This window comes from Cucumis melo, chromosome 3 (genome assembly GCF_025177605.1).
Source record: "Cucumis melo cultivar AY chromosome 3, USDA_Cmelo_AY_1.0, whole genome shotgun sequence".
Lineage (NCBI taxonomy): Eukaryota > Viridiplantae > Streptophyta > Magnoliopsida > Cucurbitales > Cucurbitaceae > Cucumis > Cucumis melo.
In genome coordinates this window covers 3,014,643-3,026,017 of record NC_066859.1, presented here as the reverse complement: position 1 = coordinate 3,026,017, position 11,375 = coordinate 3,014,643, and the positions used below count along the sequence as shown (strand labels likewise).

The following is an 11,375-nucleotide window of genomic DNA, read 5'->3' as shown; positions in this document are numbered from 1 at the left end:
GCTATATTTTTTAAGGATTTTTTTTTTCAAAAATATAATTGATGCATAAAATATTGATAATATATAGAATAATTCTAAAAACGGAAAAAACCTATAGACCAACAATGAAAAATAACAAAAATACCTCAATCAACACGGGATTAATCAGCCACATGCGCGTGCGAGTAATTTTCATTTAAACAATCATGTACTAGAGTCTAAACGAATAATCTACTATCGTTTAGCTCATAATACACGATCATGTAGTTCTTTCTTAACAATGGAAAAAAAAAAGCTTTAAATTTAAACGACCATGTTGACCATGCAAAACAATCGTATTGACAATTGCAAACGTTCATGTTGATCAAGAAAAAAAATCGTTGATTATAGTAAGCGATCGTATAGTCCAATGTAAATGATTGTCAAAAACTTCAAATCTAAAAATCCTGTTGACCATGCTAAACGATTGTGTTAACTATGGTAATCGATTGTTTAGATAATGTCAACAGAATCATTTAGATCATTTTAAACGACGGTTAAAAGGCTTCACATTTAAATAATTGTGTCGATAAAGGTAAAAAAATCGTGTTGGCAATGTTAAACAATCATTTAGATAATGTCAAAATGATATTTAGACGATCTTGATATTTTCGAATGTGAGAAAGAAGAAATAGCTTCAAAGAATATTGCCGAAAACGGTGAAGATGAAATAGAAGATAAAGAAATCTGGAAGATCGTCTAAACAGAAGATGAAATAGAAGATTTAAACAGAAGAATGAATCGTTTAAAAGTAGAAGAAAGAAAATCTAGAAGAGGAGGTGAATAAATCTGGAAGAGAAAATGAATAAGTCGCTAAAAAGAAGAAGGAAGAGAAGTAATATTCGTAATATTCAAGGAAAAATCTGAAATTTATGAAAATATTGTACCCATTTCATGTGCTCTTGCTTTATGTTATACGGACCATAAATATTTTCGTGTTTTGTAATATTTATGAAAAATTTTCACGTATGTTTCGTGATTTTGTTCTACATTTTGTTTCATGAGATGTTTTTCATTTTGACTTTTGTAATGTTCGAGAGGATGTCTTTCAAAATGCAAATTATATTTGGAAATTCTTTCTTTATTTAAAAAATTGTGGGTGTTTATTTCTATAGATTTTTTCCTTCTCTAGGCTTCGTCGTGCATGTTTGGGATTAATTTTCTTATTAAAAAAAAGTGTGTAACGTGAGTTTTAAGTTTGGAGATTGTCTAAGCATTAACCTTCATATATTCCATGATTGTGGTTTTGTTCTAGCCATGGTGAGCCATAGTTGAATTGTTACGAATGTAACACAACACAAAGAGAACTAGAAATGAGTTTTTGGTATTATATCGCTCAAAGCTTGCAAAAAATTAGTTTACATTATAAATTTAAGAGATCTCAAAGTTAATGAGAGCGTAAGTTGAAACTGACAAGTGGTAAATGAGCCATTATAATTATCAAACTCTTTGCATAAGGAAGTTTGTTTGACAAAGCATACAAAATCCCAGATATAGGTGATATTGCACCCACCTCCATTTATCGATAGGCGTTTCATTTTCTTTCCAATTTTTGTTTACTGTTAAGCAATTCTATTAGAAAACTCACATGTGCTGTAAAAGAGATGACAAACTCAAATGTGCTATAAGAAATGACAAACTCACTTGTTACGGCCTATACCGAAGAAATATATTCTTTTGAAAAATGTCAATTTAAAACACATCAATATTAAAAAAAAAAAACTTACAAAATGTGGTGTAGGAAACGACAAACTCACTTTTTACGGCCTATACATTTGAACATAGATTCAAATCCTCTGTTCCATTTGAACTTTTAAAAAAAACCCCTCTGAAATATAATTCGAAATGATACACCACAAAACACAACACGGTCTTCAATCTCAACCCTTCTCTCTCTTTTTCTTTCTAATCTATTTCATTGTTTTGATTTTCTCACAGAACACAACGAAAAATCAATCCCCTCCCCTTCACCAGATTCTGAGCTCTGTTTTTCAATCCTTCTTAAAAAAAAAAACAGAGAAACCCTAACATTGAGGGAGATCACTCGGCGGCGGCGGCAAAGATTCATTAGGACCTTCACCATTTTCCACTAAAAACGCCATTCTTAATCCCCATGTTGTATGCACTTCCAAATGGCAATGCAAAAACCAAACCCCTGCCCACAAAAAAAAATGAAATTCAGAGCCAAAAACCATAAGAACAAGAAGAAAAAGAAGAACTAGATTTCTTTTCACCTGGGTTATCTGCTCTGAATCTTATGGCAGTCCACCCTCCATTTGGCACACCAAAAGTGTTCCTCTCAACTGGGTCAACAAGATTAAATCCTTTTGAATTCTCGATCGGATCGAAATTTCCCAATCCCGTTCCGACAATGAATACATTGAATCCATGTAAATGAATAGGATGACTCTCTGGAGCAATCACAGCAGTGTCTTGAAGCACCAATTGAACCGTTGAGTTAAATCGCAATCTATAAACCTTTGTTCCATTTGAAGTCTGATTATTTGCAGGTGGCTTACCGGTATAATTGTAAACAAACGGTGGATTCGCCGGAAAATCATCTGTAAAAATCCCTGGAATATTGTAGTAATGAGATTGAAGAAGTGAAATTTTGGGCATTATAAACGTTACATTATTAACCGCCGCCACAAGTCTCATTCCATTAACACAAGTTTCACAAGGATTAGCCCCAACTCCAACTGTGAAAAACAGATTATGGTCGATGAATAATGGAACTTTTGCTGGGTATTCCTCTGAATTGAGACTTCGTAAAGAATTAATGAACTGATTCGTTAAGAAAGTTGAATTTGGAGGAGGGATTTTTGTGAAAACAATTGAGGAATTTCTGGGAGTTCGTTTGTAGCGAAGAAAAGCTGTTGCCGTTAAGTTATCGATTGCAACAGGGGCATCCATGAAAGGGGAAGCTGTGATTAAGTATTTTCCGATGGGTTTGTGAGCTGTAATAAGAGCGTTTGTGGTTTGTCCTGGGCTTATGAATATGGTGTTTGTTTTGAAAGGTTTAGTGTAAGAAGCATCCACTTCAACAATGGTGAAACGATGAGATGCGATTTTGAAGAAGAAATCTTCGTTTAGAGCTGCGTTTATGATGCGAAGAAGATAAGTTTTGCCAGTTTCAACGTTTAAAGTGAAGCCTCCTGCAACATTCATCATATTAGGTTACATAGTGAATATCTTTTAATTCCATGACAAAAACTTCACAATTGAAAAAAAGATACTTTTTGTTTTTGTTTTTGTTCTTAAGGTTAAATTTATTTTCTCTTAGATGATTTGCATAATTTATAAATAGATTAGGATGTTACTCAAATTTTAAAAATTATTTCAAGCTTTTCTTGATAACATTGGATTTTCTATTTTTAGTTTTGAAAATTAAGCTTAGAAAATACCAACTTCTTTGTTTCATCATCTATTTCCTAGAGTCAAAATATGAAAATTAAAAGAATAGTTTTAAAAAGAAAAATTATTTTAATAAACAAAACGATTGAAAATATTTATAAATTTTTCTATATTAGAATCTATCGATGATAAATCTTGATAAAAACCGATAGACTTCTATTAGTGTCTATCATTGTCACTAATAGACATCGATAAGAAATTAATAGAAATCTATTAAAATCTATTATTAATAAAAATTGAAATTTTGATATTTTTTTATAAATATTTTCATTCATTTTCTTATATTTGAAAACAACCTTCTAAAAATTGGGTTTTGGGTTTGGAATTGGCTAAAGATTTAAAATAGATGAAATGATAAAGAGTCACATTTAGAAGCAAAAACACTTTTATAAACTACTTATTTCATGCTTTGTTAGTTAATTATTTGATTTTTATTTTTAGTTATGATAAATAAAGTATTATCTCCTTTGTTTCATTATCTATTTTCCATGAATAAATTTTAAAAACTAAAAATGTAATTTTTTTTAAAAAAATATTTTTCAATGGCAAAATAGTTGAAAATAATTATAAATATAAAAAATTTTAAAAATTTCTCAGTCGTTAGAAACTGATAGATTTTTATCGGTGTCTATCAATGTCTATTATTGTCACTAATAGATATAATAAACACCAATAGCAGTCTATTATAATAATAGAAATTAATTTTTTTTATATATTTTTTAACTATTTTGATTCATTTTACTATATTTGAAAACAACCCTATAAAAATTAATTTTTTTTGTTCAGAATTGGCTAAGGATTCGAAATAGATAAAATCTATTATAAAAAACCGATAGACAATAGACTTAACATTTTTGAAAAAGTAAAAACCAAATAAACCGGTACAAAATTAAGAAATTTAGATATTGAAATAGCATTTACAAGCTAAAATTTCAAAAACAAAAAGACCAAGTAATTCGAATGGGTTCTTAGAATTTTTTGTTTCTATGTGTTGATTTGATCACCTTTAGCAGCACAGCCGGGAACATGGCCAGGGTGGCCATTGATTGTGTGGGCGTCTGATACATTGGGTGGCTGCCCCAATTGTGTGCTCTTGTTGACCATAGCTTCCACATCAGACTTCCACCATTCGCCTAAATACAACAAAAGACAACATATAAAGCATAACTCAATGGTTAAAACATTAGTAATTAACAAAAACCCAATTCACCTCAAATGATGATTTTTTGTTTATGTGGACGGGGAAATGGATAAGGAACACCAAGCTTGGGTAAGATGACAATGGCGCCATGAACTGTGGCTCTAATCCAAGAGATATGAGCATGCCAAAGAAGGGTTCCTCTTTGAGAATTGAGAGTGAAATTGTAGACATAGTTTTGACCTGGTTGAATTGGACATTGTGTGATATATGCAGGTCCATCTGCCCATCCGCTTCTGAGTTGTCGTACCCCATGCCTGCCATATGTCATTAGATATGAGACATACACTACCTTCTATAAAATTAAAAGGTTATATTGCAACATAAGTGACATTGAAAAACAAAGAAAAGAAAAGCAGTAAAAAAAAAAGGCACAAAGATTTATGTACATTGCTAGCAACGATAGAGTTATAGATGGAGTAAGGACTAGATTTACATCCTTTGAAGATGATAATGAGCCTTGATCACCACAAAGCAAAAAAAAAAAAATGTTTCTAAAGTGCTGATATCATGATCGACGTTGTAAATGGGCAAGACCTTATTCCTCAAGAAGTGCTATAATACATACACGTGTAAAGACCTTATTTGGGAGGGGATAACATAATAGAGGAAAATGTAATAAACTAGAGAAATAGCCAAAAGATAATAGTGATAAATAGCACTGATATAAGACTTCAAACTCAATGAAATATTTAAAGGTTATGAAAGTAGAAACCAATGGATGGTGAGATTGTGGTTAGCTCTGTTGGTGACTCTAACAATGACGGTATCATCCTCTCTAGCGTAAAGAGTTGGTCCTGGAAACTTCCCATTGACGGTCATAATATTCTTCCTTCCACAAACCTTCTTTTCATTCTTCAACAAAACCTGCACAAACAAACTTTTGCCAATTACAAAATTTGTTTTGGTTTTAGCCTTAAAGAAAATAAAAAAGGAATGAAAGTTCTATAACTTAACTATGAAGCTATAATGACGGACAAGAGACTCAACCACAACACCACAAGACAATGCTACCAAAAAAGTAAAAAAAACTATTACGCATCTCATATTTCCTCACTCTGTTAATTTCTAGATAAATGGATAATCTTGAACAAAAAAAAAATTGGGTTGAAAGAACTTTTTATAGAGCAAGAAATTTGAGTGTCATGTCATGTCTTTTTAGAATGGTAGGTGAAAACATAGAATCAAACCCATATTGAAAATTACTTTTGTTTGGTTTTCTTGGATGTTACACAATGACATAATGGTTTAAAGACCATATTATTAATGTTAATGTTCACTTGAAACTTACTTCCTAGCTGTTTTTCTACCACCTTCTGTGAAAGGATTATCATCAAAATTTTGGTGTACTGTTTTAATTGCTAAATAATCATAATTTTGGAGGTCAATTATTCTAGAAGTGTGATGATAATTATAGTTAAATATCATAGATGTATATGAAGGAGTTCTAATAATTGTGTGTTTTATGAGTCATTTATTTAACTGAAGAAATTAATCCACACTTTTGTTGAGGAGTATTTGAGGTATTTATATGCAAGGTTATATAGTCTATATATCTACACGCATTAAATAAGAGAAAATTGAACCAAGGAGTTGAGTTGAAGGTTACTTAGTTGAGAAAGAACAAGGATTGTTTGTCATCTCTTAATTAATATGTCTTGTTTTTACAGCTTGAAGCAATCCCTAATTTTAATACAAGCCTCAAGTCTCTCTCTCCCCTCTTTTCAACTTCATGGGATTAAATTTGTGATTTAACTAGCACATCAATATAATTGAAGAAAAAGACTTCTTCTTCTTTTTTTTTTTTTTTTTTTTTTTTTTTTGTGCTTTTGAAGTTTGGTTTAGGTTATTTTTGCTTTTGAAGTTGGTTTTTTTTTTCTATTTTTAAAAAACCCCTATTTATAATTTATAATTTATAATTTATGATTATTAAGTTTTAAAAAAATTACTTTCAGTTCATTAATTTCGAAATTTATTTCGAATTGATCCTTAAGTTATATTTAAATTCACAATGGAAAAGTAAACATTTAGGAAAAGTTTGTCTTTTAAATGCCACATTAGTGAACTACTAACTGCAGTTTTGGTTGGCTATGTTTTCTGTCAAACATAATGTTCTTCTGTATGTCAAGCCTGTTATGACTTGATAAACAAGTTTTAGTAGAAAAATATCTTTGCCATCTAGTGTGTATTTTTTTGCATCACTTTCCCTTCTTTCTGCCTTTTCCAAAGGTCTATTTCCTCACAAAAGCTTTCCTAGAAAGGATCTTGATATATACATGGTGTAATGGACTTGTTACTAGGTTAAGCAAGTATCAAGTTTGACGACGGTAACAATTTGGTGTTTTTATGTTTATATGGTTGCATTTCATCCTTCTGTGTGTGGTAATTGCTTTCTTTTTCTCTCACACTTATTGAGTGGAAGTTGAGTAGTCTTTTACTTAGAAGAAGCCTAGATGAGTTAGTTTGCGTGGATCTCAAATTTGTGCCGGAAGTAAAGCATTGGTTCAAGTGAATGGATCACATACTTAGTAGGAGCATTGTGTTGTAAGTGTGTGTTAGGAATTTGACTATATGTGAGTCTTTGTTAAGTATGTCTAACATAAAAGCATTGTATTGGAATTGCTGAACTATTTTAATTAGCGAAGTTTTCTTTCCATAAGCAAATTGTCCCCTGGACAACATGAATTTGCACTAAACTGAGTTAATAACTCTTGTATCTCATATTATTAATATCATTATTTATTCCATCACATCCTTGTTGTTCATTATGCTAAAACATTATGTCTAACATTACATGTGGTAAGCAGTTTAATATTCGCCAATTTTTTCGATTGGTATTTGAATAGACACTTACCTTTTAGGTCATACTATCCTAATTTCTTCAAGGTTTTTAAATGGGCACCGTCAAATAAGGTGGATTAACCACATGACCTCCCATCCTAGATAGATCAAACTATTCTATATTGCAATGCTTGCATGACAACCTTTCTGAAATATGTTGGCAATAAAACTTGGAAATAAAATATTTGGTTGTTCTCCTTAGGTTACAAACATTAATGGTACCAAAAGTGAAGGAAGTTGATTTTCCGTGGAAGCAAGTGATCGTCGTGCAATATGAGAGAATTGATTTTATTTAGTGAACTAAACATACATTACGTAGGATAAACATTAATAAAACCTAAACATGCTTTTAATGAAAGAGAAAAGAAGGAAAGAACTTGCCCTTGTTCATTCCTTTATTCATGTACGTTTTCCTCTCCGATAGTCATGAACAAATTTGAACTTTTCAACAAAACAAAGATACCACTGCAGGGTTTCCTTGTTACATTTTAGGTTTCCAATGAGTTAGATGTGTGGTCTTTAACACCTTGGAATAGGGAGTGATGGCTAAGGAAAAGTCTTCATATCAAAGTAGAGAGGAATATGAGAATAAACACTAGGGATTATTGTTTGTCTAAAAAATGATTGTCTTAGCTTAACCGTAAAGGGTTATACTAAATATATGTGTCACACCCCCTCTCTAGCACCCTTTTTGGCTCGAAAAGGAGGGTTGAAGCCAACAAACATTGACTCACTTACGACACTTATTGGCCAACTTGACTCTTACTTAACAAATGCGTAAGAGAGTTTGAAAACATATCTTAAACATTAATCGTAGAAAATGTAGAAATCATATCCATGGAAAACATTACAACGATAGGGTTATAAGAAGGGTTTCAAAATATTACAAACTTTAACAAAATTCAACTTCATTAGTCCGAAACAACCATGCATGAGTCCATCATGTGGGACTAGGACAAAAATAACAAACCACCTAATAAACAAAATGGCAAACTAGCAGCAATAGATTAAGCTTTGGGATCATGATCATTTCCTAGAAAATGAAAACAATTGAAAACATGAGTGGAAGGGCTCAATGAATGATTATCTTTAATAAAACATAACTCAAACTTATAATCATAAACTCATACTTTGAAACATAAGTAAACTTTTTTTTTTCCAGTTTTCACAACTAACTTATCAAATCAAGGTCGAACAAGATCATGAGTGAAGCAATAATTATTTTAGCTTGAAATGCATAAGCATCATTAAAACACCTCATCCCTTTAGTCCCTATCTAACTTCGTCTTAGGACACGACCAGTAGTATTCCTGACATCTATCTTGTACTAAGGCATGCCTAGTACTCCCAAAATGCCACAATACTTATCTCCAGTACTTTGAACATAATGACAGAACTTCTTTACATGCACATGGTAACTGCTCTCAAACGACCATAATATTTATCTATAGAACTCTCGAGTACATAGTAATCTTTAAAAACAATAACTCATATCTTATAAATAACTTAAGTTTAAAATAACTTATGGCTCAAACTTTTCTTGCAAACATACTTGTAATTCATGATTTACTCAAATAGTTGGTTAAGTCTAAAAACTCGAGCAAACTAAGAAATCATGCTTTAATAAAATTGTGCTAAGTATCAGAAAACATATTTAATTACTTAAACTTGAAAATCACGCTTTCGATATACTACAGAAACTTAAATTATTTTGTCAGTATACTAAGAGCTTTAATCTTAAACTCCTCTTGGTATGTAAACTTGTTATTTTATCTTTATTATTTTAACTTTTTATCTTACACTACAAGAAATTTTTGCCTCTGCCGATGGCAAACATGTTGGCCCCTAAATTTCGTCAGTAGAAATGGTATACACCAACGGATCATATTGTTTTATCATCGGCAATAAGTGGAATCGCCAACAACAAAAATTATAGCATTGGTGTAAATAGGTTTTTACCGACGACATATTTTTGTACTATCGACATATGTCTACCAACGGCCGATGGAACTAAATATACCATCGGCGGTTCTTTTAAAACAAAAATAACCTAGTTTCTTTTCTTCCCAAGCCTCTTTCTTTCTCCCAAAACGTCGCCGCCTAACACCTTCATACGATTTTTCCTCACCTTCCTCCTTCTCACATGATGGAAAAATGAGACATGTGCAGCGAAAGTATGGATCAAAAATTACTCTAGATGCATCTAAATTAATTTAGAAATTAACATGCAACAACTTACCCTAATCAAATGAAATTAGGGTTTATAGAAATCATACCTTTGTAGCATCCCAAAATCTCGAAATCTCCTCACGAACTCAAAATGGGGCCACCACTAGAGTTGACCCGCTATTCTTCGAACTTAGAACCAGGTTGTGGGACCGTTAAGTGAACAAAAATACAAGAGAGGGATGAAAAAGGGAGGAAGTAACCAACATCTTGGTTAAGTGAGAGATGTGAGAAAAATTTGATAAAGTTTTGAATAATTTCTCCAATTTTTCAAAAGTCTCGAAAACATTTTCAAAACTTATTTTTATATAAAATTTACATGCAAAATGCATGAAAACTTTTCACAAAAAATCAACACCTCATTTTCCATATAAACTTAATGGGATATATGTTTATATCTTATGTAAACACTTGTCTCACTAAGTGTTAGTAGGATTATCCAACAAAATATTGGATTTTTCCATTAACTCTAGTCCAAAGGCAATACGGTCATTTAACCAATTAAGTCAAAGTCAAACTTTGACTTTTTACCATTTTGTCCGTCTTGACTAATTTAGACCTCCCAAACATGCATGAGTTCACATTCATTTTTCTAAAATTTAAATCACATTTGAATATAAAGCCTGTTAAAGTTTGACTTTTCAAAGTCAAAGTCAACATTTTGATTTTTTACAACTTTGACCATTTTCATCGATTCCAAACTCCCGAATATGAATCTGTATTCATATTTTTTATAGTTAAATCATATTTAAACATAAAGCTCTATCTTAAACTGATAACTGACGTTTATATCACATATATTCGTCGATTTCTCTCTTTACCTAATTCAAACAATCCAAATTATTTCATCGTATTGTTCTAAGTCAATTCCATATGAGCTAACAAGGGAACCTAATGGACCTATAGATCATGGGCTCCAATAATCCGAGATTAACTGGCTAAACCCTTTTAAACCGAGCTAATCTCGTTAATTAATAGGTCATTCCTCTAAAGTCTTGTAGTTGCACTCCCCTCACTATAAATATATTTGTGCTCATCTGATATAACCATGATTAGTAAGTTAATCCTTTACAGGTTGTTCGTAACCTCAGCTGGGTCAAAATATCGTTTTATCCCCGAGACTACATCTTGTTTCTTAAGTCATATTGATCCACTATTAAACATTTGGTTTAAAGTCCAACCTTTAAACTGAATCCTTCTTGAGCCAATGAGAGGTCGGGATCCCTTGTTCAAGACTTGGATTCAGTTCTTAAGGGAACAACCTATCTACTAACCCTAAAACGGGTAGGAGTGAATTTCGTCTTACACCCTATGTTTGTAACCATCCATCCAGTCTTATCCCTGAAATAGGAGGCTTATTAGGCCAGTGTCATTAGGCTTCCCTCATCTATGCAAATCTAAGGATAATATCGTTTGAACAGAAGTTATCTCAGGGTTAAGATTAAGTTACCTAGGTCATCATAGTCAAAATAATCAGTTTTATATAGTCAACGGTGTTATAACTTAAAAGTGACTATTTCATGGTTTTAGTCTTATGTAAATTCTTTACATAATATGTCCTCGCTCGTTTGTACTAACTACATAGTGGACCGCATCCATAGTATTCCCAAAATAAGACACCTAGCCTTATTCATACACTATAGATCGTTTGGGTTATAAACTCAAACTTGATCCACAT

The 11,375-nt window shown here is 31.8% G+C and overlaps 1 pseudogene; it reads right to left on the bottom strand.

Annotated features, from left to right (window-relative positions):
• Nucleotides 1-1,791: 1,791 nt before the first annotated feature.
• LOC103485551 (laccase-22-like) lies at nucleotides 1,792-5,824 on the bottom strand (annotated as a pseudogene).
• Nucleotides 5,825-11,375: the final 5,551 nt, after the last annotated feature.